This window comes from Equus asinus, chromosome 22 (genome assembly GCF_041296235.1).
Source record: "Equus asinus isolate D_3611 breed Donkey chromosome 22, EquAss-T2T_v2, whole genome shotgun sequence".
NCBI lineage: Eukaryota > Metazoa > Chordata > Mammalia > Perissodactyla > Equidae > Equus > Equus asinus.
In genome coordinates this window covers 13,268,311-13,295,193 of record NC_091811.1, presented here as the reverse complement: position 1 = coordinate 13,295,193, position 26,883 = coordinate 13,268,311, and the positions used below count along the sequence as shown (strand labels likewise).

General features: G+C 50.6%; 1 protein-coding gene across 1 annotated transcript in view; it reads left to right on the top strand.

Annotated features, from left to right (window-relative positions):
- Positions 1-11,509: 11,509 nt before the first annotated feature.
- The window catches only part of WNT5B (Wnt family member 5B), a 99,257-nt gene continuing 83,883 nt past the window's right edge, over positions 11,510-26,883 (top strand). The window contains exon 1 of the mRNA XM_044755540.2: positions 11,510-11,953. The gene's annotated coding sequence lies outside the window, so the exon portion shown is untranslated. The remainder of the gene's footprint in view (positions 11,954-26,883) is intronic.

The window sequence follows — 26,883 nt, the reverse complement described above, 5'->3', positions numbered from 1 at the left end:
CTTTCGGAAGGCAGAGGTTTGTTCCGTCTAGCTTCTATGGATGACCTCAGCCAGGAGAAGCTGAGGAGATGAGCCATTCGATTAACTTGAAAGAAAGCGGCAGGGCTCGACTGGGGAAAGGTGGTCGTGTTAGCAGGCAGAGGACACAACCTCAAAAGCACACACACCCTTCAGCTCCCTAAAAGAGGACAGGCTTCAAGGTCGGACAGACTTGGTTTGAAACACGATTCCACCACTTTGGGCCTGGTCTCCTGGTCTACAAAATGGGATAACACATACTGCATAGCGCTGTGAGGAGCGTTGAACAAGATGACCCACGCAGAGCACCTGGCTCAGGCCCTGGCCCAGGACGAACACCCCATAACACTGCCCCTTTCTTCCTTGTCTCTGGAAGAGCTGAGTGGATGTTTTCCAATCTTTTTTTCAATGATTATGGATTCACAGGAAGTTACAAAAATAGTACAGAAGGTCCCCCATACCCTTCACTCAATTTCTGCCAATGGTCACATCTTTCATAACTACAGCATGTCAAAACCAGGAGACTGACAGAGTGCAATCTGCAGACCTTATTCAGATTTCACCAGTGTGCGCGTCTGAGTGTGTGTGTGTGTGTGTGTGTGTGTGTGTGTGTGTGTCTATGCAATTTTATCACGTGTAGATTCTTGTCCATCAGGATACAGAATCGTTCCATGGCAACAAAGAGCTCCCTTGTGCTATCCTTACCAGGCGCATCCCTCCCACCTCATCCCTGACCCCTGACACCACTCATCTGTTCTCCATCTTTATAATTTTGTCATTTTGAGACTGTTGTATAAATGGAATCATGCAGTATGCAACCTTTTGAGGTTGGCTTTTCTCAGAGTGATACCTCTGAGATGTATTCAAATTGTTACATGTATCAATAGTTGGTTCCTTTTTACTGCTGAGTAGTATTCTATTGTATGGATATACCACGGTTTGTTTAAACATCACCCGTTGAAGGGTACCTGAGTTGTTTCCAATTTTTGGCTATTACAAATAGGGCCGCTGTGAAGTTTCACGTACAGGTTTTTGTGTGAGCACAAGTCTTCATTTCTCTAAGGTAAATGTCCATGTGTACAATTACTGGATTGTATGGTAAGTGTATATCTAGTGTTTTTTGGGTTTTTGTTTGGTTTGGTTTTGGCTTTTTTGGTGAAGAAGATTGTCCCTGAGCTAACATCTGTGCCAATCTTCCTCTATTTTGAATGTGGGACCCCGCCACAGCATAGCTTGGTGAGCAGTGTGTAGGTCCATGCCTGGGATATGAACCCACAAACCCCAGGCCACCGAAGTGCAACGTGCAAACTTAACCATCATGCCCCCCAGGCTGGCCTCGTGTTTACTTTCAGAGCGGCTGTACCCTCTTCCATTCCCACTGGCAAGGTATGAGAAATCCAGTTTTTCCATAACCTGCCAGCATTTGATGTTGTCACTATTTGTATTTTAGCTGTTCATAATACAGGTGTAGGGCTATCTCATTATGGTTTTAATTTGCATTTCCCTAGTGGTTAATGATGAACACACTGATTTTTGTATAAAGTGTGAGGTTCAGATTTTTAACCCACGGATATTCAATGGCTCCAGCACCATTTGTTGAACAGACGATTCTTCCTCCATTGACTTGCTTTTGCACCTTTGTCAACAATCATTTGGGCACATTTGTGTGGGTCTGTTTCTGGGTTCGCCACTCTGCTCCCCCGATCTGTCTGTCCTTCCGCTGAGACCACACCGTCTTCATTACTCTGACTGCATGGTATGTTTCCACATCAACTGGAGGAATTCCTCCCATTTGTTCTCCATACTGAGTGGATTGTAAGACAATATTCACCCCAGATTTCATTCTAGGCTGAGATCAAGTACACGAAATTTCAACATAAACTGGGTGATTTGGAAAATTTTGGGGGAACCTTAAAAAAGGTGTGTTTTTTCCCCACAAAAGTAGGCGAACCCTCTCTCTTTTTTTTCTGTTTTTTCCTTATTATGGTAAAATACACATAAAATAAAACTTGCCATTTTAACCATTTTTAAATGTATAATTTGGTGGCATTAAGTATATTCACATTGTTATACAACCAGCCATCACCAGAATGTTTCCATCAGCCCCGACTGAAACTCTGTCTCCCAGCCTCTGGCCACCATCAATCTACCTTCTGTTTCTTTAAGTTTGACTATCTGGGTACGTCATATAAGTACATTACACAATATTTGTCCTTCTGTGTCTGTCTTCTTTCACTTAGCATAATGTCTTCAGGGTTCATCCATGTTGTAAACCATGTCAGAATCTCCTTCCTTTTTAAGACTGAATAATGTTCCATTGTATGTTTATACTGCATTTTGTTTATCCGTTCATCCATCAAGGGACACTTGGGTTGTCTCCATCTTTGGGCTGTTGCGAGTAACACTGCTACGAACATTGGTGTACAGATATATCTTCCAGTCCTTGCTTTCACTTCTTTTGGGTATAGACCCAGCAACGGACAGTTCTCCCAATGCCAGACTCCAGGCTTAGTCAAACTTCTGCTTCCTTCCCTTCTTTTGTCAAGACCCCAGGGGCCATCAGCAAGTGGGTCCATTGGGCCACTAGGGGGAGCTCCCCACCCTGGGATTTGAAGGGGTCTTTGATTTCTTTGCAGCCTCCAGCTTGGTGGAGGTGAGAAAGGAAACAGTAAGATTCGAATGAAGGAAACAGCAGCCCTCCCCTGCTCTCAGAGCCATTTCTCAGGGCTGACGCATTCACAGCCTGTGCAGACTTCAGGGTCTTTGTTCCCTGAGCTCGAAGCACCACCTCAAAATTGCTTTATTAAAAGCAACACATCTCTGGGCCCAGGGGTGAGAGATTGAGGTGAGAATCAACGAGCTGCTCTTTCCTCAGTTGTTAGTTTGGGGAAAATTGGTTTCCTGCCTCACTGTGAACTTGGACAAATTATATATAAAAAGCACTTTATCTTCCACGTTTCTCTCAAGTTCTCCAGCCCAACTCTTCCTCTCCCATTATTTAAAGAATTAGGGCCAGAGCAGACTTCCCACCCCTGAGTAATCGGAGGGAAGCAGGAAGGGAGAATGACTTCCTTGTCTGTGGTGGTTTGGGGCAGAGAGTGTGGCCTAAACAGCAGCCAGCAGTCTCTTCATTCTCTCTCCAGATGGGCTGTCCTACAACTGGGGGTGAAGCCTGGCCTGGATCCCTGCTGGCTGTGCAATTGTGGGCAAGTGACTTGACCTTGCTGGGTCTCCATTTTGTCATCTGTGAAATGGGATAACAGTGCCGACCTCACCGTGCTGTTGTGAGGATTAAACGCCTTAGCTCATTATAATTCTCCTGCAGAAGTTGGTCCTGGATTGCAGGAGGTGTCCCTCTGCATCCTGCCCCCCACCACATGCCAAGAGCATACATATAAAACTAACATTTATCCACACGGTACGGTGCTGTTGACAAAGCACCATCATTGAATAATCATGGAAACTATCCTAATCCAGAAGCTTTTCCTTTAGGCTGGACTCAGAATCTGTGCCGCCAAGACAGCGGTTCCAATGCTGGATTCTGCTGGAGCAGGTGTTCCCCGCCCAGCCCACAGAACACCAACTCCCCACTCCAACCCCCACACCTGGGCCCCCAGAATGACAGGCCCTGATACCCAGAGGGGCTCCCAAAGGGAAAGCAGAGACAGGGAGGCGGCTGGGGCCTGGTTCAGAAAAGATGAACATCTCCTCTAGTTAGAACAAGAACCCAATAGAGTCACTTCCACCACCTTACTTCCTGCTCTCTCAGCTGCCCTCTGAAGCAGAGAAGTGGTCAGTTGGGAAGTCACAGAAGTAGCTCCAGGTCACATGCTTCCTTCATTGTGGAAGCAGCCCTGAGCAATGAGGGGTTAGTTGACAGGAAAGGATGGCACACTGGGGCTGCCCCTAGCATGTCCTGGGGCTTCCGTTCCCAACCCCAGGATCCCAGTTTAGCCACTCAAAACATCCTTGATTGCTACCAGTCAGCCTGCCACCCGCTGATCACACTGAGATTGGAACCACAGTCACACTGGGGTTCTGTGGCTAAAACTGGGTCTCAGCCTGGGGCGGGGGTGTGAGTGGGGTGATGGTGCTAGCTGTGTGGGAGATCTCCAGCATAATCTACATCAGGACCACTTTCTTGGTAGCGTGGATTCTTGAGCCCAGTCCTCAGCAGTGGTGACACTGCAGGCTGGTGGTCTCCCTTACTAGGTGTCACTCGCGTCCCTCCTCCTGTCTTTGGCCCTGGAAGGCAAGGCTGAGATTACAATCTTTGTTTCAAACAGTGGTGAAAATTCAGTTGTGGCCCCCTCCAGCCTCTGGCATCTGCTGGTGACAGTGACCTTAGTCCTCTCAGGCAGAGCTTGGCTCCCCTCTCTTGCGTGCTCTCAGGACACCCCACGCTCCAGTTCTGCTGGCTCCAGACCTCCCTCTCCTACTTCTGGTAGCTCTTAGACAGCTGCTCCCAGAGAAGAAACGCTCCCCCTGCTGCCTTCCCCGCTCCTGGCCCCGCTGCCAGCCTGCCTGCCTCAGTCCTCTCTCCCCGCCACAGAGAAGGCAGTCGGGCCGTCGCTTGGACCTAAGTAAACATTTCTGTGCCCAGAATTTGGAGCAAGTGAGTGTCCTCTGCCTGTCTGGGTCACTGTCGTCAGCATCATTGCACACAGGGCCATGCTGAGGATTCTCTAAGTGCTAAGGGAGAAGGTTTCAAAGCACTGACTGCAACTAGATTTGTTCTGATCCTTTAATTGTTAGACTGAGGCATCTTTAAAACACACACTGCACACCCCTCCCGGGTGGGAAATTCCGGAGGACTGTGGATTGCCTGGCATAGGTTTCCATTACTGGCTCCTTCACTGTCAGCTTATGGAGACCCTGTCCCTGTAACTCAGCGCAAACCCTGATGGGCATTTAAACTAAAGAAGCCAAGCAAGCAGCTCTGGGCCGCCGCCACTGGTGGGGTGGGGGAGGCCTGAGCAGAGCGCCTTGGGGAGCAACCAGAGGCAGGTAGCTACCTGGGTGGTAACCTCTGAAGGTGCTGAGAAGGCTCCCGTCAGCTTCCCCACCCACCCCTGGGGCCCTGAAATATCTCCTGCAGTAGATGCTGTGGTGCCCGGAATTCCACTACTGGCAAATCATTTGCTGTAGGTCTGGGAGCTTTTCTGTTTCCAGAATTCCTGCTTAGCACACACCAGAGATGGAAACTCAAGAATGAAATAGGCAGATGGGGATACAGGTATGACTGCCGAGCTTCAAGAAAGACAGAAAGGAGATTACAAGGGGAGGTAGGCATGTGGGCGTGAAAGAGATCTACAGAGCTCACATGATGGTGAGCTCACGGCGGGGCTTCCCAACCTGGGCTGGTGGCCTCCGGCCTGTTCTCTCCTTATCTGTTTCCCTCCTACCTAGTCAGGGTTGGGAAATGCAAGTCAGCACCTCCAGGACACGACTGGAGTCTGTAAAAACCAATGGTATTTATCTGTTCGTTCTTCTCTTAGAATCGAAGGTGTTGCAGGCCCGTAAGTGAAACTTGAAAGGAAAGGAAATATTGCGTGTAATTTCAGTTTCTTTGCTAATCATCTTTATCTCACCGTGTTTATGTCAATGCATGAAGTCTCTAGGACTTAGAGGAAGGGAGAAATGTTGGAGTCTAATGAACAATGTAGCTGATTGCTATTTTCTATGAGTCATTTTCATTGATCAATGTATTTAAGAACCTCAAGGATTAATGCAGGATGCTGAAGTTAGTTACGGATTAGGACCCAGATGCTTCATTACTAGACAGAGTGAAAAATATCTCCCCAGATACCTCGGCAGGGTGTTGGGCTAAATGCTTTAAATTTAACATTCTGAAGTTTAACTATTGTCCATTTCAACGATACAAATGAAAATTCCCTTGTCACTGTTTGCCTCTTGTGGTGCAACCACTTTTCCTCAAGTCAAATAAAGGCTTCAGGTGGGAAACTGCCTAGCAAAGCATCCCAGCTCACAGAGCGGAATTCAGGAGTTTATAGATGCTTTTGATGATAATTACAAGTCAGGGGACAAACCATTACTTACTTTGAGATGTCTGGATTACCTGTGGATTTCCTTTATCATCCTTATTAGCACCGTTTAGCAAAAGTTAACTCGCAAATACGTGGCCATCGCGGAACCGGAACCCAGTCTCATTCAGGCTGAGCGCACCACACCTGTTCTTGCAGAGGCCACGGTAGGAAAGAAGCTGGCTGGTGGAAAACCAGGCAGACGAGGCTCTGCCCTCCCCGCTCCCCTCCCACCCGCACTGCAGTGTAGCGTGAGGGAACGTGACTGAGAATTTCCTGAAGCGGGGGGAGGGCCACAGCCTTCTCCAGGTTTGCGTTTGTACCTTTCAGCAGGTGCCTCTTCCCCTCCCAGGAGGCTTGCTGGGTGCCGGACCTTTGGGACCCGGTGGCTGAGTCTCCAACTGGGTTGAGGATCAGAATTGTCTGTGGGGTCTTAAAAATTATAGACTTCAACCACATATATTTAGAAGGCCTGAGGTGCAGCCTGGGAATCTGTGTTTTTTAACACGCTTTCCTGAGAGATTCTGATGAAGCAGCAGTTCGACCCATCAGAGCCCTAGGAAGTCCCCAAGAGCTATTTCAGAGCCAATGACCTTGAGACACCCTCTGGTCACAAGGCGGAGCGTCTCTCCCACACGGGGCCATGTCAGTGCTCCTCAAAGAGGGCTCCTCACTGCCAACTCTTCTCTCCTTCTCTGGGTATCTGGCTTTCCTGTCATCCCCAGTCTCCGGAGAGGAAGGAGGAAGGGCCCCTCGGCCCTGGAATGCTGACCCCTGGGGAGCTCCCAGCCTCCCCTCCTCCCAGGGAGTGAGGTCTTGCTCCCTGCCTCTCCCATCCCTTTCTAACAACAGGAATTTCTCACCCTCCTCAGTTTTCTTCTCTCTGCTTTCAAGTGTGTCCAGGGCTCCCTTATTGTGAAAAACACATCACTTGACCCCATGCTCCTCCCGGTCCCCTGCGTAAGCTTGCAGGCTTTATCCACACGTGTGGCTAAGCTCTCCACCGGCTCCTCCCGCCCTGACCCCTTGCCGCCGGCTCTCATATTTATCAGTTCGCTTCACTGAAACGGCATCTCCAGCCACCCTGACCTCTAACCCTCCTTCCAGCTCTCTCTTTCTTGCTGTCAACACTTGAATGTCCCCACTGACACTCAAAACGAAACGTATATGGGGTCAAATTCATTGTCTTCCACCCGCACCTCCATCCTCCTCCGTTTCCCCTTTGAGTCAGTCACAGATTCCTTAGTGAGGACACTGAGCCCAGAGAGGGAGCCTCTCAGAGAGAGAAGGGAGCCCGGCCTCCAGCCTTCGTCCTGACACCTTGAGCTGCCTGGGCTTGGGCTCCTGGGAATCCAGACGGGGCAGCAGTCCATCTGCTCCCATCTGGCCCCACCCTGACAGCAAAGCTCCTCGAGGGCAGGTCCCCTGCCTCCATTTCCTCCCTAACATCCCTCGGTACAGGACACAGCAAAGGACTTGAGGCCACGTGGAGAAGGGGGGAAACAGGAGGGACGTGGGGACATTAGAGCCTCAAAAGGGAAAGCAGCATCTCCTGTCCGTTCCAATTCCAAATAGTACCTCGTCTTTTGGTTAAGCATTGGGGCAGTTTATTAACAGGGCTGCATTCCTTAGTGCTTCTCATTTTCTTTTTTCTGGACCTTGATGAGTGATACTGACCAGATAACAAAACTCCCCCATCCCAGTCAGCTGGGGTCTCTGGATTTTGCCGGTTTTTAGTGACACCTTCAACTGCTTCATTCTAGATATTTGTAAAGCAGTAACTCATTCAGGGAACAATTTAAGACTCTCTTTGTTTTCTCTTAGGAGAAAAAATGAGGATTAAAAGTCCAGGAGTTCCGGGGCCAGCCCCGGGGTGGAGTGGTTAAGTTCGAGCGCTCAACTTCGGCGGCCCAGGGTTTTGCCAGTTCGGATCCTGGGCACAGACATGGCACCGCTCATCAGGCCATGCTGAGGTGGTGCCACAACTGGAGGGACCCACAACTAAAAATACACAACTATGTACCAGGGGGCCTTGGGGAGAAAAAAAGGAAAAATAAAATCTAAAAAAAAAAATCCAGGAGTTCAAGGACTGAGAGCAACAGTAGACATATTTAAAATAGACATACAAAATGTCTATTTAATAGCCATAGTAGCACTATTAATATTTATGGAGTTTGCACTCCAGGGAAGGCCTGGTTCTTAGTGCATCTGCATTGTCCTGTTTAATTCTCACATCCCCGTGAGGAAGGCGGTCTGACCACCAGTTCCTATCAGATGAGGAAACTGAGGCTCAGAGGGGTCAGTGTCTTGCCCAAGATGGCACACGTGGCGAGGCCAGATTTCCCTGTGCGGCTGATCTGGGGCCGCTTCCTCAGTAACTGCACCAGATCCCCTCCCTGGAGGGCGTTAGCCTCTGTTTGGGGGAGAAGCGGTTCGAGGAGGGGCCTCCAAGCGAGATGAGCGGGACTGTGTGCCTCGATGCATCTCAACTAAGAAGAAAATGTAAAAGCAGCTTATAAACTGGTCAGCTCTCTGCACACATTGAGACTCCCTAGTTCAGCCCTCCTTGTGCCTTTATGCAATGCGGTGAGCTGCTGGCATCCTGGTGAGAACCTTTTCCCCAAGTGAACTGCAGAGCCGGACTCAAACTCAGGTTCAGCCAAGTTCTCTTCTCACACCCCTGCTGCCTTCAGCTCTTAGAATTCCTGCCTATCTAGACGTCCCAAATGGTCTCGACTGTTGTGAGTCTGTGGTGTCTGGATGTTTGGGTCAGAATCTACCACTTTTTTAAGCTCTCTTTCTTAGAAAAACATCCAAATAGCAAGCACAAAAATGAACACCGAATAACCCAGACAACAGAGGTGAAATGCCTGTGAAACAGCTGTTGGGAGAAAAGGTTATCAGCTTTGCCTCTCCCTCCTGTTTTGGGCTTTGAAGGTTCATCAGGCTGGTTCCCCAAAGAAATTTTCTGTGCACCCCAAATAACCCCTGTGAAAGGGGCCAGAGAAGCACCCTGAGGCGGAATGGAAGACTATCCTGCGACACGGGTGCTCTTCTCCACCACCGCCAGCGGCAGGACCAGCAGCGCCACCGGAAGCTCTGCCTCCTGGTGCTGGGAATGAGAAGGGGGACCATCGCCCTCAGAAGGCACAGCCCCAGGGCCAGAGGTCAGCCTAGATCCACCCCACAGGAAAGCCACAGGCAGCCAAGGCAGTGGAGGAGGCTGGCTCCTCTCTGACTCTTTCTGGAGGGTTTTTGTTAGACGTTCTGGTGTGGAAGGGGCCTCTGAGTGTGGCTGGTGGTCTGCGAGGGCATGACCAGGAAGCGAGAACAGTGTCTCCAATAAACAGAGCAGGAATCACTACAAATTTCCATAGGTCTGAATATTTGTTTTTTCTTTCTTTGTTTAAACCACAAATGCTAAGTCAGGATATGTTTTATTTGGGGGAGAAGGCGAGAGACCCCGCCTAGCAATCACAGACAAAACATGGGCCAGACCTGTCCACACTCCCTTCAGTGCTGCCCCGGGGCTGGCTGAGCCACCTCAGCAGTCCAGTGCCTCGAGCTGTGGGGCGGCACCACTTCCCTTGGGAATCTGGCCCACTGTCTCCTCATTCAGATGCTTTCCCGGCTACTCAGCCACAGGCTCCTTTCCGGGGGCGCTGCAGCTTCCTTCTCTGGGCCACAAACTTTGACTCATCTTGGACAAAGCGCAGGGCGAGGTGTGGGACATTCAGCTGAGGCCACCTGCTCTTCTCCTGGGTCGTGTGCTGGGGACCAAGCAGAGTCGTCCCTTCTTGTGCTCATTCTAGGCCCCAAATGAGAATTTTGTCCCCTACCCCTGTCCTACTCCTGCAGACTTTACCCTTCCCCGGGCTGGGAGCTGGTCTTCGTCATCTCTGTGTGTTTAGGGCTCAATAAATGTGTGTAGGAAGTGAATCCCCAAATTCTTCCGGGTTGCATTCCGGAATGATCTCCTGGACAAGGCCTTCCCTTGACCTCCCACAAAGACCAAAATCCCAGAACTGATGCTTTATTCTGAGGAGAGGAACTGAGCCCATTTGTAATTTGACAAAGTGGGTCAAAGCTTTCATGCCTGCTGTACGCCGGCTCTCCTCCCCGTCCCATCTGTCCCAAAGATACAGCCTTGAACGAGCCCCCTTGGTGAAGCCCCATGGCAGTTATAGGCCCCTCATTTTAGGTTGCTAGACCTGGCCTCATAAACCCCATGCACAGAGAGGTGAGAACAGCTGTCGTGAGCCTCTGGCCTAAGCCAGCACAATTCCAAGGAAGTCTTTCCCTCTCATTAGTCGAGTATTTGCTAAAACAGCTCTTACTTTCCTTATTGTAAAACCCTGAGGACAATAGCTTCTTATTGCCAACAGAATGTGTGGGGTTCCTGGTCCCTCATTCCCTGAGCCTCCCCGGGGCCCCCTCCCTCACTGAAAGGGGAAGGCTGTCACCATGTCTGGTTACTAATTAAGGAAAGGCAAAGCCTTCCATTATTACTATTTTTTGTTTTGTTTTTCCCTCACTGTACTTACTACATTCAAAGGTAATTTCTCTAGCAGGACGACCTCCCACGCACCCAGGGAAGAGATGGGGGTTTCAGCGTGTAAAATAAAGGCGTTGGTGGCCAGGCCTCACACGTGCGGGCTGCTCCCGGTCGGCACGCTGTTCCTAGGGTCTGGGACAGGGCGCAGCAGCTGGCGTTCGAGTTAGCGGGACCTTGGTTAACTCCCAGGGCAGGTCACCGAGGGGTGCTGTGAGGTCCCCAACAGCGCATATCTCACTTGGAAGCACCTCTCCTGGCGTGCCCCCGCATCAGATCTCCTTAGCCCAGGGGGCTGTGCGCCGGGGGCTGCAGGAAAGGGTCCAGGCCTACGAGAGGAATGACTTGGGTTTGTAAAGCGGAAATACTCGCCCAAGCTACTTCTTTGGGGGCTTCAAAGGAGGATCAAGCGCGGGCCAGTGTTCGCTGGAAATACAAGAGCTGCTGACCCACCTCTCTGCCCCCTCAGGGCCTCCAGCTCCGCACCCCTGGGTAGGTGCTCCTCCTGGAGCGCTGGGCGCCCCGAGGGGACTGCTGGCCGGGTGAGCCCACAGGTCGTCCCAGAGGACCAGGTCGAGCTCCAGGAGAAGAAGGCGGTGGGCCCGGGAGGGGGGCTGGGCTCGACATCCGCACCCCGCGTCGAGGCCCGGGCCGCTCTGCCGAGGGGCCGAGCGGAAGGGCGAGGGCGCCGGGGCGGCGGGCAGGTGCGAGGTCACGGTCCCAGCGCCCGGGAGGAGCCCTCGGGCCGAGTGTCGCGCCCGCGGCCGGTCGGACGGAGCGCGGGGCCGGCGCGGCCGGGGGGCGGGGAGGCGGCGCGGAGGCGGGGCGGGGGCGGGGAGCCCGGGAGCCCGGGAGCCGCTCGCCTAGCACCGGCCCTGCACTCCCAGCGCCGCCGCCGCCCCGCAGCCGACTCGGGGCCGAAACTTCTCCGGCTCCCGCGCTCCGAGCAGGGCGCGCAGCCTGCGACGACCGTCGGCGGCGGCCTCCCTCCGGCTCGGCCCCGGGCTCCGCAGCGCGCCCGCCCCGCCCGCCGAGCTCGGGGTCCCGGGCCCGGGGCAGGGGGCCCTCCCGGCGCCGAGGGAGCGCGGACCCCGAGGGCCCGGACCGCCTGGCCGGGCTCCGCGGACCCCGGGCGGCGGCCCCAGCATCGCGGGCGGGCCGACGGTTCGGCGGGAGCCCCGGAGCGGAGCGCGCTCGGCCGCGGATGCCCAGTCCGGCGCGGCGGCCCGAGCGGCCCGCGCGCTGAGAGGAGCGGCCCCCGCCCCGCGCCCCCGCCCCGCTCCCCCGCCCGGCCGCCGAGAGGAGCCGCCGAGGAGCGCGCGAGCCGCAACCCGGCCAGGTAAGCGCCCTCCCCGCCCGGCCCGGCCCCCCGCGCTCCCGGCGGGCGTCCCCTGGGCGCTCGGGTCGCGGCGCGGGGAGGGACGAGGGTGCGCGCGGCTCGGGGCGCCGGGAGCCGGCCGGGGGCGGCGCTGCAGACCGCGGGCGGCCGTCGGGTGCCCCCGCCGGGGCGAAGGGCAGGCGGCGTCCTCGCCCTCCCGCGGCAGCTCGGGCGCTCCGTCCCCGCAGGTGGCGGCGAGGGGGTGGCCCGGGAGCGGCCGCCGGCGGCGTGCGCGGGGACTGCGCGGCTGTCCGGGAAGCGCGAGCCCCTCGGAGCTCCTCGCTGCCTCTTCCGCGCCCGCCGGGCCGGCGGGAGCCCTCTGCCCGGGGTCCGGCCCGCGTCCGCCAGCCTGGGGCGAGCGCTGCAGGCGCAGGCCTTTCCTCTTCCCGAGCGGGCTTAGCTCGCTGCCTGGTTTCCTGCCTGCGGCGGAGCAGGTAGAGCCCCGAGGGGTGTCCCGAGGTCCCTTTCGTTGCCCCTCCGCTCCTTAGGCTGCATCCGTCCTCGTCTTGGGAGAAGTGGGAAGGGACCTCCTTCTCCATCCTCTTGTGGAGTCTCGGTAGGTATTTGGCCGTGCACTCTAGTCAGAGCCAATTTCCTAGATATTTTCATCCTGCACGTCGTTGTGAGAGGTCATTCAGTTGCTTGGAGCAGGATTGGTTCCGTTTCACAGAGAGGGAAACAGGCTGCTCAAGCCGTGGGTCGGCTACCTGGCTGTGAGGGGGGGGATTTGCTCTCGCTTTCACCCCAGGCGGCCTTCACTCCTTTTGCCACCTGGCCTCGGTGGCACCAGCTTTCAATTACTACCACCCTGGGCAGATTTCAGCCTAGTACCTGGAGGAGGAAAGCACAGGATCGTGTTACCAATCCCCAGAACTGCTCCAGTCGCCAAGGAATGTGCCCACCTGACGGAGCTCTGAGGGGACATCTGTGCCATGCCATTAGTGTGGGTGCAGGAAACTCTGGGTCAGTGGGGCAGAGTCAGGCTCCTGGCGAAATACGAGCACTTGTGCACGCCTGTCGTGGAAGCTTAGGGTGACCCCTTTTGTGACTGGCCCTAAGGGAACGTAGGGCCCCTGGGAGCAGTGGGCACACCCTCGCAAAGTCAGAGGACCCTTTCCTGGATCCAGCCACTCCTGCTGCTGTCTGTTTCAGATTATCAAAGGCAAGACTCCCAATCGGAGGCATGGATGAGTGGGCGCCAGGCCCTGAGCTTGTGCCCACATGCCTGTCCAGGCTTACACACACAAGTCTGGGCAAACACACCGACCTGTGAGAGGTGGAGGCTGAGTGGTGGTTTTCCTCCATTTCAAAATAGTGTCTCTTCTCTCTTTGACATGGATTCGCGGTTATAAATAGCAAGAAGCAGGGGGTGTGTCCCCTCCCGAGGAAAGGCAGTGCCCAGAGACTGCACAGTTGTCCGAGGAGCAGTACCCTGGGCTGTGCGTGGTGAAGCCGAGCCCAGGAGCCCAAGGAAGAAGGCAGCCTTCAAGCCAGCTCTCAGGCGGCGCTGACACCAGGGTGGGAGGTGAAGGCGGGGAGCAAAGGGACCTAAGGGGATGATGTGTGGATAAATACCTCAGGGCAGCCGTGAGCAACAGCTCCCCTTCCTTCCCTAGAGAAAATCAGACGGAGGGCGTGTGACACTGTGGGGTCTTCTGCCAGGGGCAGGAGCCAGCCCTGGGAAGAGCTCGCGGGCTCCCTCCCATCCAGAGGTTTCCTGCTTCCCCAGGCTCTGATGTCTTCCATCAGTGTGTGGGCGAGGGTGAGTGAGTGAGGGGTCTCCCGGGGTGTCTGAAACCAGTCCCCTCTTTAGTTCGTTTGGTGGTTGTAATATCTCCAGGGGTGTCTTACTGACTTGAAACAAGCGTTTTTGAAAAATTTTTTCCGTCCCCAAAGTATAAGTTAAAGGGATATTGCCAAATTTGCTGGGACCCAGAAGCTGTGAAAAGAAAGAAGTGGGGACTGTTCACCTGGCGTTTCACCTTCCTCCCACTCTGGTGGCAGCTGAAAGATTTTTAGTTTGCTCTTCTCCAAGGAGGGCAGAGGACCAGGCTAGTCTGTTCCAATTTTTACTTCCAGGACAGCTCTGCTGGTTTCTGGATTGCCGGGGCCTGGCATCTCTAGCAGGGAGGACGTTTTTACGTGAAGTGATATTGTCTTCTCTGAAATAAAACCCGGTATGTCCACAAATGCTTTCCTGTTGCTCTTCTGACTCTGTTCTCCCAAGCTGCTTTTCAAACTCCCTGTCCTTGATCTCCTTAATCGTCTAAACTGGGCTTCAGGTCCCGTTTGGTCCAGCCCCACACCTGAACACAGCCCTCAGAGTTGTGTGGTTGTGGTTGGTTATAGTGTTTGCAACTCCGTCAGGTCTCTCAAGACTCAGAACAGCAGTAGACATAAAAATCCCCTTGTGGGGAGAGAATACGGGGGCTCTCCACCCTCACCTGAGGACACCCTTGGCTGGTGTCTACTGAGCATCTTCTAACTGCATCTAGAGTCCAGAAAAACCCAGCAATGAGGATGAGAATAGATACTGTGATAAAGATGAAAAGACCTGATGGTTTGTAATCTGAGACACCTTTTCGAGTAAAAATACCCTTCTACCCATCTCTGAGGAGCGTGCGCCCACTCCCCCACAGCAAGTTGGTGGAGCTCGGACATCCGACCTGCTGTTTGGCAGAGGTCTGGCCCCACCTTCCCTTCAGCAGAAGCGCCGGCTGCTCTCGGAGCAGGTGGTGGCTCTGTGCCAACCAGGCCCTCTCCCCGCGGGCTCTGTTTACTGGCTAAATTTAACCCTCCGGCCCCAGCCCGCTTGGGCGCTGGCTGGCGCTCCGGCAGCATCTCCTGGCTTCTTTGCCCCGTGGTTGCAGTCGGGTCTTCTTGTGCTGCATGAATCCTCTTCTAGACTTGCTAAAGTTGGTCTTTCTCCTCCCTGCTTCCCCACCTCTGTGGCTGTCTTCCCTGCTCTTCCTCCTGGGTGGTTTGGAACCTGGTGTGTCCTGGGGGAGACTCCCCTGACGGCTCCAAATGCCAAGCACGGAGATTTCGGGAAACTGAGACTCAGGCTGCCGCTGAAGGTGCTGGGGGCCCATGCTGACTGTACTCATGGCCCAGCCCAGCCCAGGGCTCTGGGACCAGAGCCCCTTTGAGCAAGTCCAGTGCGGGCAGCGGTGCAGCCCGTAAAGGCACAGGGGTGTTTTCTCAAAATTCCTTTTTGCACCCCCAAACCTGCAAACCCCGAAGAACCCCACCGGCCTATATGTCCTGTTTGCATCACCATCTTTTCTTGAAGTTTTGCCGGGGAGGTTTATTTTAGGGGGGCTGGAGGGGGCGCATTGTAGCTTCTCTTGAAGTCTCAGTTGCCTCTTCTGTAAAGTGGGGGCGTTGGATCACAGTGTCCTGGGGGCCCCTTCCAGCTCTAACATTCGGTCATTTTAAACAGCTCTAGCTAGTTCACTTTTGGAAATCCCTCTGCTGTGGACCAGGCCCAGGGGCGGGGAAGCAGCCAGTCAGAGGCGGTGCGTGCCCAGAGGGGCGGCCGGCCCAGCTGCTCTCACAAAGTCACTGTTTCACAAGTCGCGGTCTTGCAGGCAGGGTTTGTGGTCGCGCAGGAGGCTCAGGTTGTGCTCCTGGCTTTGGGCTCCGGCCTGGCAGGGGCCTCTGTGGTTAGTCGGCATCCCGAGGGTGACGGCGAGCGTCTGTCTCCAGCTTCCGGCGACTTCAGGGTTGGTCCCTGAGTTTCTCGGGGAGGCACCCAGCGTCCATCCTTAGGGTTTCCAGTCCTCTCTACTCTGCAGCTTCCTTTCCCCGAGGCCTGGGAAACGATAGCTGGGCTTAAGTTTAAAAAGGCAGTGGATTAAAGTCCTTGGTATACAAACTTTAGCCCCTAAACTTCACTTGAGAGTTATCGGGAATATTCAATCAGTGGATTTGCTCTGAGTCCTGCTGAGGGAGCGAAAAATATGGTCACAAAGCTTTCCTGACACCAGCCGGGGTAATCCTGTTTCCTGCTGTCTCGCTCTGCCTCCTTTCACAGAAGGGAGCCTGCTCGGGGAGAGGTTGGGGCGGCCCTGAGCTCTGTTACTGCTGCTGGACCCCTGCTTGTGGCGTCACCTGCGTCTGAACCAGGGTTCGTGCACTCCCACCCATTTCTCTTCCCCGGGAATACCGGAAATGATAGGAGGCCTCCACTGCTGCAGGAGAGGAGGCTGGAGCACACTGAGTCCCATCGCAGACATTGCTAACATTATATGCCTCATCCGTATTCGTTGAGAAGTTTTTCCTGGGAAAATTGGAGTGATGAATTACTAAATACTTTATACAGATCTTTTTTGGGGTATAAGACCTGCAATCAAAGTAATTAAACCTTTAAAGAGATTTTATATATAAGTTTAGAACTAGAAAATGCCATATCACACTGCGGGAGCAGAGCTGGTGAATTGGCGGGGGTGGGGGGGTGCTCTAGATTCTACTGTCAGGATATTCCTTGAGACAGGAGGCTGTAGGAAGCTAAGACAATGGCGGCGAGGGCTTTGGAGTCAGACTGCCTGGGTGTGAGTCCTAGCACTGAGTAGACAGCTGTGCGATCTTAGGCAGGCAGGTTACCTGACTTCTCTGTGCCTCAGTTTCTTCACTTGTAAAACAGAGACAGTGTCTTTACACTCCTCTCATACGGTGGCTGTGAGGCAGGTGGTGGGGCGGGTTAGACGCCCTGCCCTTTGCAGGACTGTGGAAGTGTTAGCCACTATGGCGCTGCTGATGAGGATCCAATGGCAGGGCAGCTAGAACTCCTTGGCCTCCTGCCCGTGACTTACTCTGCATTTAAAGAAGGGAGCTGCTTTCTATGGGACATTAGCAGCACAGCCATGGCTTCTGTCAGCATGTGCTCCCCAGTTCTCGAAGGAAATGACTCTCGTGAACATGATGTGTCCAATCGGGCATAGATGCCATTTTGATCATTACATCGATGGGAGGAGAGGATCCCAGTTTGTGGAATGACCAGAGATAGGAGAGGACATATGTTCAGGGTTGGCTGTCATGGAGGGAGGGAAAGAGGGATACTCTTAATGGGAGAGTTAGATTCTGATATGGTCCTGTAGGTTGAGGATTGAGCAAGTCCTGGCTGAGAAGGAAGGGGTCTTGCTGACCCCATCTCGAACAAGTCTTGTTTTAACTAGGCAGATGCTGATAGATTCCCTGCATTTGGAAATCACGCCAAACCTTGACATGTTGTGTTTTCTTATTCTTGAAAAGGTAACCTCTGTGAAATCAAATCTGAAATAAGCTTTAAATATAAAGGGAAGGATCAGATTTGAGAGTTTTCTTTTCCCCTAGTCCAGGTCTGTCCATCACTGTGAGACAGGGCAGTGGAGCCTCTGTGTGAAGGAAGAACTTTCAGGGTCTCATCCTCAGGTGTCCCTGGGAACCAAGCTGATGGCTGAAATGAGTGAGGGTGGAGGGAGCATTTGTAATGCTATAGTGAGCAGAGAAAGCTCCCTGTGGCAAACGAGAGAGCGTTCCCGCCCCAAGGGATCCCAACTCAGACGTATGAAACTGAGTCAGCCCTGCCAAACACCTCTCCCAGCTGGATGCTGTCCAAGACCTTCGTTGTGACTGTAGGGGACCTCAGGCCTTTCTCCAGAATGGAGGTGAGGCCTCATCTTGGGTGTTGGATCATGTCTTTTAACTTGCCAAAGCCCAGGGGCGACCTAGCTCTGCTCCTAACCTAATCTCCCAGCTTCTCTAAGGGAACGCTGTTTCTTGCAGAGGTATCAGATACGGAGTTACAAATGGGGTTTCCTACAGACTTTATGTATCATTCCTGATATTAACAAGGAGTTTTCACACTTCCCAGGCAATACCCTCCTCACCTCCACTGCGACTTAAAATACAACCCAGACTCCACACTGTGGTCTACCGAGCTCTGCATTGCCTGGCTCCTGCCCTCCTCTCCAACCTCATTTCACACCACTGTCTCTCACCCCCAGTTCCTGCCCCCATGGGTGTACATGATGCTGCATAAACAGCCCAGGCACGTTCAGGGTCTGTACACCTGCTGTTCCCTCTGCCTAGACCACCCTGCCCCTCTCCGTGCTCCATGGCTCCTCCTCACCCTTCAGGTCTCAGCTTCTCAGAGGGGCCCTGCTGTGCAGAATTGCCGCCCGCCCCCAGGCTCTCTGTCCCTGACTGTTTTCTTCAGGGCACTTATCACCATCTGTAATTCTCTTGTTATTTATTAGTCCTTGTTAAATGTCTGCTCCGCCTATGATTGTCTTGTTCTCCATGCGTCCTCAGAGCTGAAACAGTGTCTAAGCAGTGCCTGAGCACAGAAGGCTCTCAGTAGATGAGTGTCACTGTTGATCTCAGGGCAGTGCGCTTTGTGATTGTAGCAAAGTGTAATTTCCTTGCTAGAAATAGGGCCATTTTGTCCAATAATTATGCCATCCTTAATGATTTTCTGATATAATTCAATGATAATAATTCAACGATAACCATTGAATTATTCGTATGACAAATCGTGGCCCAGGCACATCCCAGGTGCTGGAGATATATAGGTTCCTGACCTTCAGTAGCTTTTGTTCTGGTAACTTCTGCTACATACAAATAGCAAGTGTGCAGTATTCCAAAACCTCTCAAGTCTTTTATTCTCCCATACTCTGTGCTTAAGACCCATCTTGTGGTCATGCGCATCACGGTGGTTTTGGGCTGCAGTGTAGAGCGGAAATGCCGGAACAGCGGGAAGCCAGAGGGAGCTGTTCAGGCCCGTGGTGGGTCCACGAGAGGAAGTGCTGACTTGACCTCATGCACAAGCTGGGTCCTCGGTGGGCTCAAGGGGACCGGGCACATTCCTCCATGCTGTGTGACTAGTAGAATTCTTTTCACCCATGTGTGACCAGATTGAGAGATGATGAAAGAACTAGATTAGGAGTTCCGTGAGTGCCCCATCACCAGTGCCTTGCATCTCAGGCACTCAGTTGTCTACCTTGCCAGACTGTCATTCCAGACTACTGGCACCATTAGAAGTTACTAGAACTCATCTCTTTGGCCCCTGGTTGCTTGGCACAAGTATCCAGTAAAGCTTTATTGCGTGTAATTTGAAAAAAACTGGTAGGAAAAGATCTTGAGTTTGCCGTGGGCAGTCGCATCATTGCCTTCTCTTTGATGCTTGATCTTCATTTGGCTTCCAGGGCACCTCCTTCTTCTAGTTTCCTTTCTCCCTTACTGATAGCAGCTTTCCTGATTTTCTTTCTCTCCTTTGACCTCTTCTCTTCTATTTATACACTTTGATGGCTGTAAATACCATCTGCGCTCTTACAAATCTCACGTTTTCATCTCTTGCCTGTTCCTTTCCTTGACTTTCAGACTGGTGTATCCAGTTGCTTACGCAGCATCTTCTCTAGGAGATCTAAAAGGCATCCCAACCTGACCTTCTGACCTTTTCTCTTAAACCTGCTCTTTGCACAGCCTTCGCCATCTCCTCCTAGTTGCTCATGCCATAAATCTTGGAGTCATTCTTGATTTCTTTCTTTCTCTCGCTGCCCACATCCAGTGTGTCAGTGAATCTTGCCAAGTCTAATTTCAGAAGATACCCAGACTCCTGACCACTTCCCACCTCCTCACCCCTCTCCTCCTGGCTCGTTCCACCAGCACCTCCCCCAGATTGTAGTAATAGCCCCCTAACTGGTGTCCTTGGCTTTGTTGGCTGCAGCGAGCCTAGTGAAACTTGTCACATCATGTGACTCTTCTCCTCAGGGTCCTCCAACGGCCTTCCGTCTCATGCAGGAAAAAGGTAGTGTCCTCACAGTGGCTTAGTAGCCTGAGGGATCTGACCCCCACTCCCCTCTGTGACCTCACAGTGGCTTAGTAGCCTGAGGGATCTGACCCCCGCTCCCCTCTGTGACCTCGTCTTTCCCCTCCCTTCGCTCCAGCAGACTGGCCTCCTTGCTGTCTGTGAGCCCACCAGGCAGGCTTCTGCTGTGCGCTCTGCACCTGGTTCTTCCTCCTGCCCTTCCCTCCTCCTCTCCATGCTCCCCACTCAGACCTTTCATCAAATGTCACCCCAACAAGGTCTTCTGTGACTTCCCTATGTAAATTGCAATCCTTCCACCCATTTCTGAGGCCCCTTCTCTGCTTTATTTTTCTCCAGAGTTCTCCACTGAACATTTGTATCTTTATATCTTGTCTGCTTCCTCTTACTGGAACGGAAGCACCGCAAGGGCAGGGCCGGCTGTCTGTTCACTGTTGTATCTGGAGCACAGGGACAGTGCCTGCACATAGTGGGTGAAGGAATTAAATGAGTGGATGACAGGGCCCTCGTGTTGGCCCGGACAAGTCTGACCTCAAGGGGGTAGTACTTCCTCTGGTCTGTAGCTCCTTGTCTTTCTCCTCTTCCCCTAGCCAGGTCCCAGAGGGGCAGCTGGTGAGGATACGTGGTCCTAGGACATAGCTCTGTTTGTTATAACTGATTAAGTTAAAACATGGTCACTGAAGAACATTGAATTTTTTTCATTTTTTCAAGTCATTCGTATTTTCATTCATTTTTCATGAAGAAAAATAAAAATGAGAATTCCAAGTTAATCGTTGATAATATTTCAGCACATCGCTTTTCAGTCTTTTTGACACATATCTGTACAAGGACATATGTATTTTCAGACGTGTAGGTTTCTTACGTGCTTGTCTCCCTTCTGGGTGGCAGTGCTCTTATCTTCAGTGCCCACAGGGCCTGGCACTGTGCACAAAAGTGTAGGTTAAAGGAAGGGATGAACACGTGTGTGCTTGTTTCCTGGTGGAGCAGTCGTCTCTGTGCAGAGCCAGGCACAGTGGTTTCTTTGGCTCATGAGCTGCACGGTGAGTGTAACGTCTTTACCACTTTTGTTTCCTTGTGGTTCTAAAACCGTTTCCAAACCTCGGTACTATTGATTGTTTTGGACCTGGTAGATCTATGTTGAGGAGGCCTGTCCTGTGCATTGTAGGATGTTTAGCAGCATCCCTGACCTCTACCCACTAGATGCCGGTAGCACCCGCCTCCCAGTGATGACAACCAAAAATGTCACTAGACATTGCCACGTGTCCCATGGGGGGCAAAATTGCCGCTGGCTGAGGACCACTGTTCTAAAGTGTCTCTGTTTTTTTCCTGACAATCTTTCTTTATTTTACGTTTCTCCTCAATCCTTAGGAATTGTTTTCCATTTTGCATTCTGTGTCTGTGCTACAGCCTGAGTGTGAGCCCTTATGCATCAGATGTGAATTGTGGCTGCCGCTTTCTCTCCAGCTTCTGTCCCTGGTCTGCTTCCCACAAGGCATCGCCGCCCTGGCTCCCAGCGTGATCATGCTGCTGCTCCAGGTCCCTCTCTTAGTCAAATTCTTGAGTGACTCCTCATTTCTCTGCTGAAGTCATAGAATATCTTTACTCTGGTGTTCAATACCCTTCAAAATCTTGCCCTTGCCTGCCTGTCTCTCCTCCTGCTTCCCTGCCTTGAGGCCAGACGAGAAGCCCTGCTTCCCACCGACTGTTTGCTCCTGCCACGTGCTCCTCTCGGGACCCCTCCCCTTTCCTTCTCTTCCTCCTCGTACCTGCCTGTTCTTCAAAGTACAGCTCAGGTCCCACCTCCCTGATCACCTCTGTCAGAAACGATCTCTCTGTGGCTGGGAGTTGGCTCCCCGAGGGGCTGTGCCGTTTCAGAGGACATTCATTATGATGGCCCTTTTCACATCTTGTCTTACGTTGGAGTTATTTGTGTTCACATCTTGTCTTCACTGCTAGCTTCCTGGCTGGATAAACTGCCTTCTCCAGTGGATCTTAGCTCAGTCACCACATGCAGCTAGGAATCTCCTTAGAGAGATGAATGGCCATCCTCCTCATTAAACTGGTTCCCAAATTGAGGGAGGGGTCCTGTAGCAGGAGGGCTTTCGTTATTTACTGTGGAGCTGTTTACATAGAGTATCAGCCTCCCAGACTTCAGTTTAGTCTAGTAGCAATTTTCAAGCTTTTAAAAAAAGCTTTTGTTTTCCGTACTTTGTCGCCTGTCCAGTGGAAGCACATGGCCTTTGGGGGCAAGTGGACTTGGGTTTGAATCTTGACCCAGCCATTCACAACCTGATTGACCTCCCCCAACTGTTTAGCTTTTCTGAGTTCCCAGTTCTTCATCTTCTAAACAGGGATAGTAATGTCCGACTCATAAGTTATTGTGAGAATTCAGTATGATAATTTATGTGAATTAGGGCAATTCCTGACACATAGTAGTAACCTTCTTTATTGAAAAAAATGAAAGCGTCAAGACATTGTCACCTAGATGCTCCAAATACCTGCTCAGAGTTTGGTCCAGAAGAGTTGAGTGTTTTAGAATTTGGTTTGTTCTGACACTGAGGAGACAAAGGAGACCTGAAATTCACTTCTGTGACGGCCACTTTTACCAAAGAGCTGTTGAGAGCTTGGTAGCTCTGGGCTCTTGGAATTTTCCTAGAAGGAGCCAATCTGACAGGTGGGTTCCTGGATGGCAGAAGTGATCTTTGTCCCTCACTGCCCCCTGACAGTGCCAGCAATGAGCATTGTTGCCACTCAATAATATTGATAAATTACTTATCTAGTGACTTCTAAGAAGGTTATAATCCCCAGTTGGAGAAAGCTGGTCTTGAATTACCGTATTTCATCAATACTAAGACATGTTGTAACATATCAGAGATCAGGATGCATCTTAAAATCAATGTGTCGTGGTTTAACTGGGAGTACTTCTCTTTCTTAGAGGTGTAAAATAATGGTGCGTTTTCGAATCAGTAGCTTCTTAGATTTGGTGAGATAAGGTAATGTCATTGGTCACTGTTTGCTAAGATGACCTGTTGTCATTTCCTGGTGCCTGCCTGGTGTTCCCTTGGAATAGTGCTTCTGTTCTTTTACCAAATAGAGCATTTATACTGTCACCTTCCTGATGAACATCTATTGACTCAGAGTTAATACTGAGATAAGAAATTCTAGACAAAGACCAGATGTCCCATGGACCCTGTACCCTGATGCTCCAGGATGCTCACCTCCCTGCAGTCACCTGTGAACCAGAAGTCTGGGATTACTGCCCCTGTGTCCCAGGGATCTAGGGCAAAAGATACCTTGGACAAGTCTCCCTTTCCTCATTTGTAAATGGATTCACAATGTCCCCCACCTATCTCACAGAGTTATTGTAGGATTGAGACGGTGTGTATGAATGTGGTTTATACCCAGTGTAAGACGCTGAGCAGACTGGAAATGTGACCCAGAGACTTTTTAAATCCACTCACAAAACACAGCCCCAGGTGACTCCACAGTGATTCATACCTGGCACTTGTCTCCTTATGTCTCGATTTCCAGGACAGAGTCTTTAAAAACCTTGTAGAAGCTTGTCTGGTGAGGTGAAACAGTATCCCAAAGGGTCAAAAAGAAGTTACATCCTATACCTCTACAGTACAAGCTTTTTTTCCCTCTTTTCATATTTTCCTATGTCCCTGCCTTGGCATTGGAGAGTATTTCTGATAAAATCTCATTGATGTTAACACAAATATCTTTATCACGAAAGAGTAAGTCTAATCTCTTAGGCACAGTGCTTAAGAAATCAACTTCTGCAGCCCAATGGGTGCTGGCTCGATTCTGGTCCCAAAACTCACCAGCAGTGTGACCACTGCAAGAGGTAACCTTGAGCAAGTTATCCAAACTCTCTTGACCTCAGGTTCTCATCTGTTAAAATCCTTAATGGGCCATGGTGAGGATTAAACGAAATGCATGGAGAGCACTGAGCAGGGCTGTGCACTTAGAAAGCTTTGGTAGATGTTCGCTCTAATTATGCTTCTAAACAACCACAAAAAATGCTGTTGTGCAACTGCCAGCGACTGGTTCTGCTGACATAATCAAAAGCTTGGCTATGTCTGGAAAGAAGAGAAGAGCTAGAGTTGGTGTTATTTTCATACTTAAGCATGGCGTTAATAAGCTACACAAGCGTGTAATCTGACCTCAATAACATTGCATTTTCAGATACATAGTTTGTTGTACTGTAACCAAATCTAGAGAATCCTGGTGAAAACCTTACCCGGCAGCTTTTAAATATTTTCTTTCAAGTGAGATTGTTGCAGTGTATTGTTACCATCCCATGCGCTGAGGAAGAGTCTTAAGCGGCATCTTCTTTTCATGCTTTAAAGCCTGGGAGGTCTGCTTCTGAAAAAGTGTCATCCACTTGCTTCCACGATCTGTTTGCGTTTGGGGGTTAGGGAAAGTCTTAGCAGCGTCAAAACTCATAAGCTTCGTACCTTCTGCCCTGTTTCTTCACATGCTGCCCTGTGTCACCACAGCTGAATGCTGCGAATGCTGCTTACTTTTTCTTTTTAATCAACTTTATTGAAGTATAATTTGCATACAATAAAATCCATACACTGTAAGCGTACAGGCAATACATTTGGACAAATATACACAGCCGTGAGACCACCGTCCCAGTGAAGGTGCTATTTCTTATTCTCCAGAAAGTCCCCTGGTCCCTTTATAATCTCTACATGCCCTCTGCCCACCCCTGCCTCAGGCAACCACTGATCTGATTTATGTTATTCTAGATTAGTTTTACCTGTTCTAGAATTTCACATAAATAGAATCATACTAGAATTCTCTGTTTGTTTCTTTCAGGTCTTTGGTGTCTGGCTTCTTTTGCTCAGCATAACATCTGTGAGATTTTTCCATGTTGTTGAGGTATTAGCAGTTTATCCCTTTTTATTGCTGAATAGTATACCATTAAATGAATATGCTATAGTTTGTTTATTCACTTTGGATGAACATTTGGGTTATTCTAGATTTTTGTTAATATGACAATCTCTGTCTTTTAATTGGGATGTTTAGTCTATTTACATTTAGACTTACAAAAATGTTGCAAAAATAGTTTTGAGAATTCCTGTATACTCTTCACTTAGTTTCCCCTAATGTTAACATTTTACATAACCATAGTACAATTATCAACAAGAAATTAACATTGTTACCGTATTATTAAGTAATTCACAGATCTTATTCCAGTTTCACCAATTTTTCCCTGATGTCTTTTTTTTTAAAAGATTTTATTTTTTTCCTTTTTCTCCCCAAAGCTCCCCAGTACATAGCTGTATATTCTTAGTTGTGGGTCCTTCTGGTTGTGCTGTGTGGGATGCCGCCTCAGCATGGCCTGATGAGTGGTGCCATGTCCACGCCCAGGATTTGAACTGGGGAAACCCTGGGCTGCTGCAGCGGAGCACGTGAACTTAACCACTCAGCCACGGGGCTGGCACCAACCCTGATGTCTTTTTCTGGTCCCAAATCCAATCCAGTATCTCACATTGAATTTACTTGTTGTTTCTCCTTAGTCTCCTCCAGTCAACGATGCTTCCTCTTTTGTGACTTTGACACTTTTGATGTGTACGTTTATGGAATGTTTCTCCCTCAGTTTGGGCTTGTCTGATGTTTTCTTATTTCTGTTGTGGTTGTGCATTCCTGGCAGGATCACTACAGAAGGGATGTGCCCTTCTCAATGCATCATATCAGAGGGTCATGATGTTGGCATTTCTTACTTGGTGACGCTAGCTTTTGATTGTTTAATGTAATTTTTTCTTTTTTTTTTGAGGAAGATTAGCCCTGACCTAACATCTGCTGCCAATCATCCTCTTTTTTTTGCTGAGGAAGACTGGCCCTGAGCTAACATTCATGCCCATCTTCCTCTACTTTATATGTGGGACGCCTGCCACAGCATGGCTTGATAAGCGGTGCATAGGTCCATACCTGGGATCTGAACTGGCGATCTCTGGGCCACTGAAGCCAAGTGTGTGAACTTAACCACTGAGCCACCAAGCTGGCCCCTCATTTAATGTAATGTAATGTAATTTTTCATATGGTGTGGTTAAAGATTACCATGTTGCTGTTTGTTTCCTGTTTCTCCCCTCCCCTGCTTTGTGTGTGTGTGTGTGATTGCTCTAGAGACAACTGTATGCGTCCTTCACCAATCAGTCTATTTGGAGTACCTCTTCACAGTCACCTGACTTTTTTTCTCAGCTTTTTCCTATTTATTTATTTATTTATCGTGTAGAGATTTTTGATAGAATGTTGGGCATTGTGATAATATGTTTTAAAGACTCTGGATTTTGTTATCATTCTCTGAAGTGCGTTGTTCTTATTTTGGCAGACAGTTGAATTACTGGCTGATGACTTTTGCCAGTGTAGGCTTGGTGTGACACGTTGTTAGTGTGGATCTGTGGAAAGCACAAACTTTAACTTGGCGGGACTGAGATGGTAACTCCATCTTTCCTGCAGGTTTTGTTAGGGCTTGGTTTTAGGTTTCATAGATTGGGTCTGGAAGAGATCTTTGTCAAGGGCATGTCCTTATTCCTCAGGCATGTTTCAGCTGGATTCCAGGGATAACTGCCACTACCTTCTTCGTATATATGATGGTTTTATTGAGATACAATTCACATACTAGACAATTCACCCATTTAAAGTGTATAATTCTATGGATTTTAGTATATTCACAGAGTTGTGCAACCGTCACCACAATCAATTCTAGAACATTTTTATTCCCCCCAAAAAGAAACCCCATACCCATTAGTGATCACTCTGTTTTACCCCAACCCCCTACCAGCCCTAGGCAACCACTAATCAACTTTCTGTCTCTATAGAGTTGCGTATTCTGGACATTTCATAGAAACGAATCCTATAATATATGGTGTTTTGTACTGGCTTCTTTCACTTAGCATAATGTTTTCAAGGTTAACCCATGTCGTAGCATGTCTCAGTACTTCATTTCTTTTTATGCCTGAATAATATTCCATTGTATGGATATACTACCTTTTACTTATCCTTTCATCAGTTGATGGACGTTAAGGTTGTTTCTACTTTTTAGCTACCATGAATAATGTTGCTGTCAACA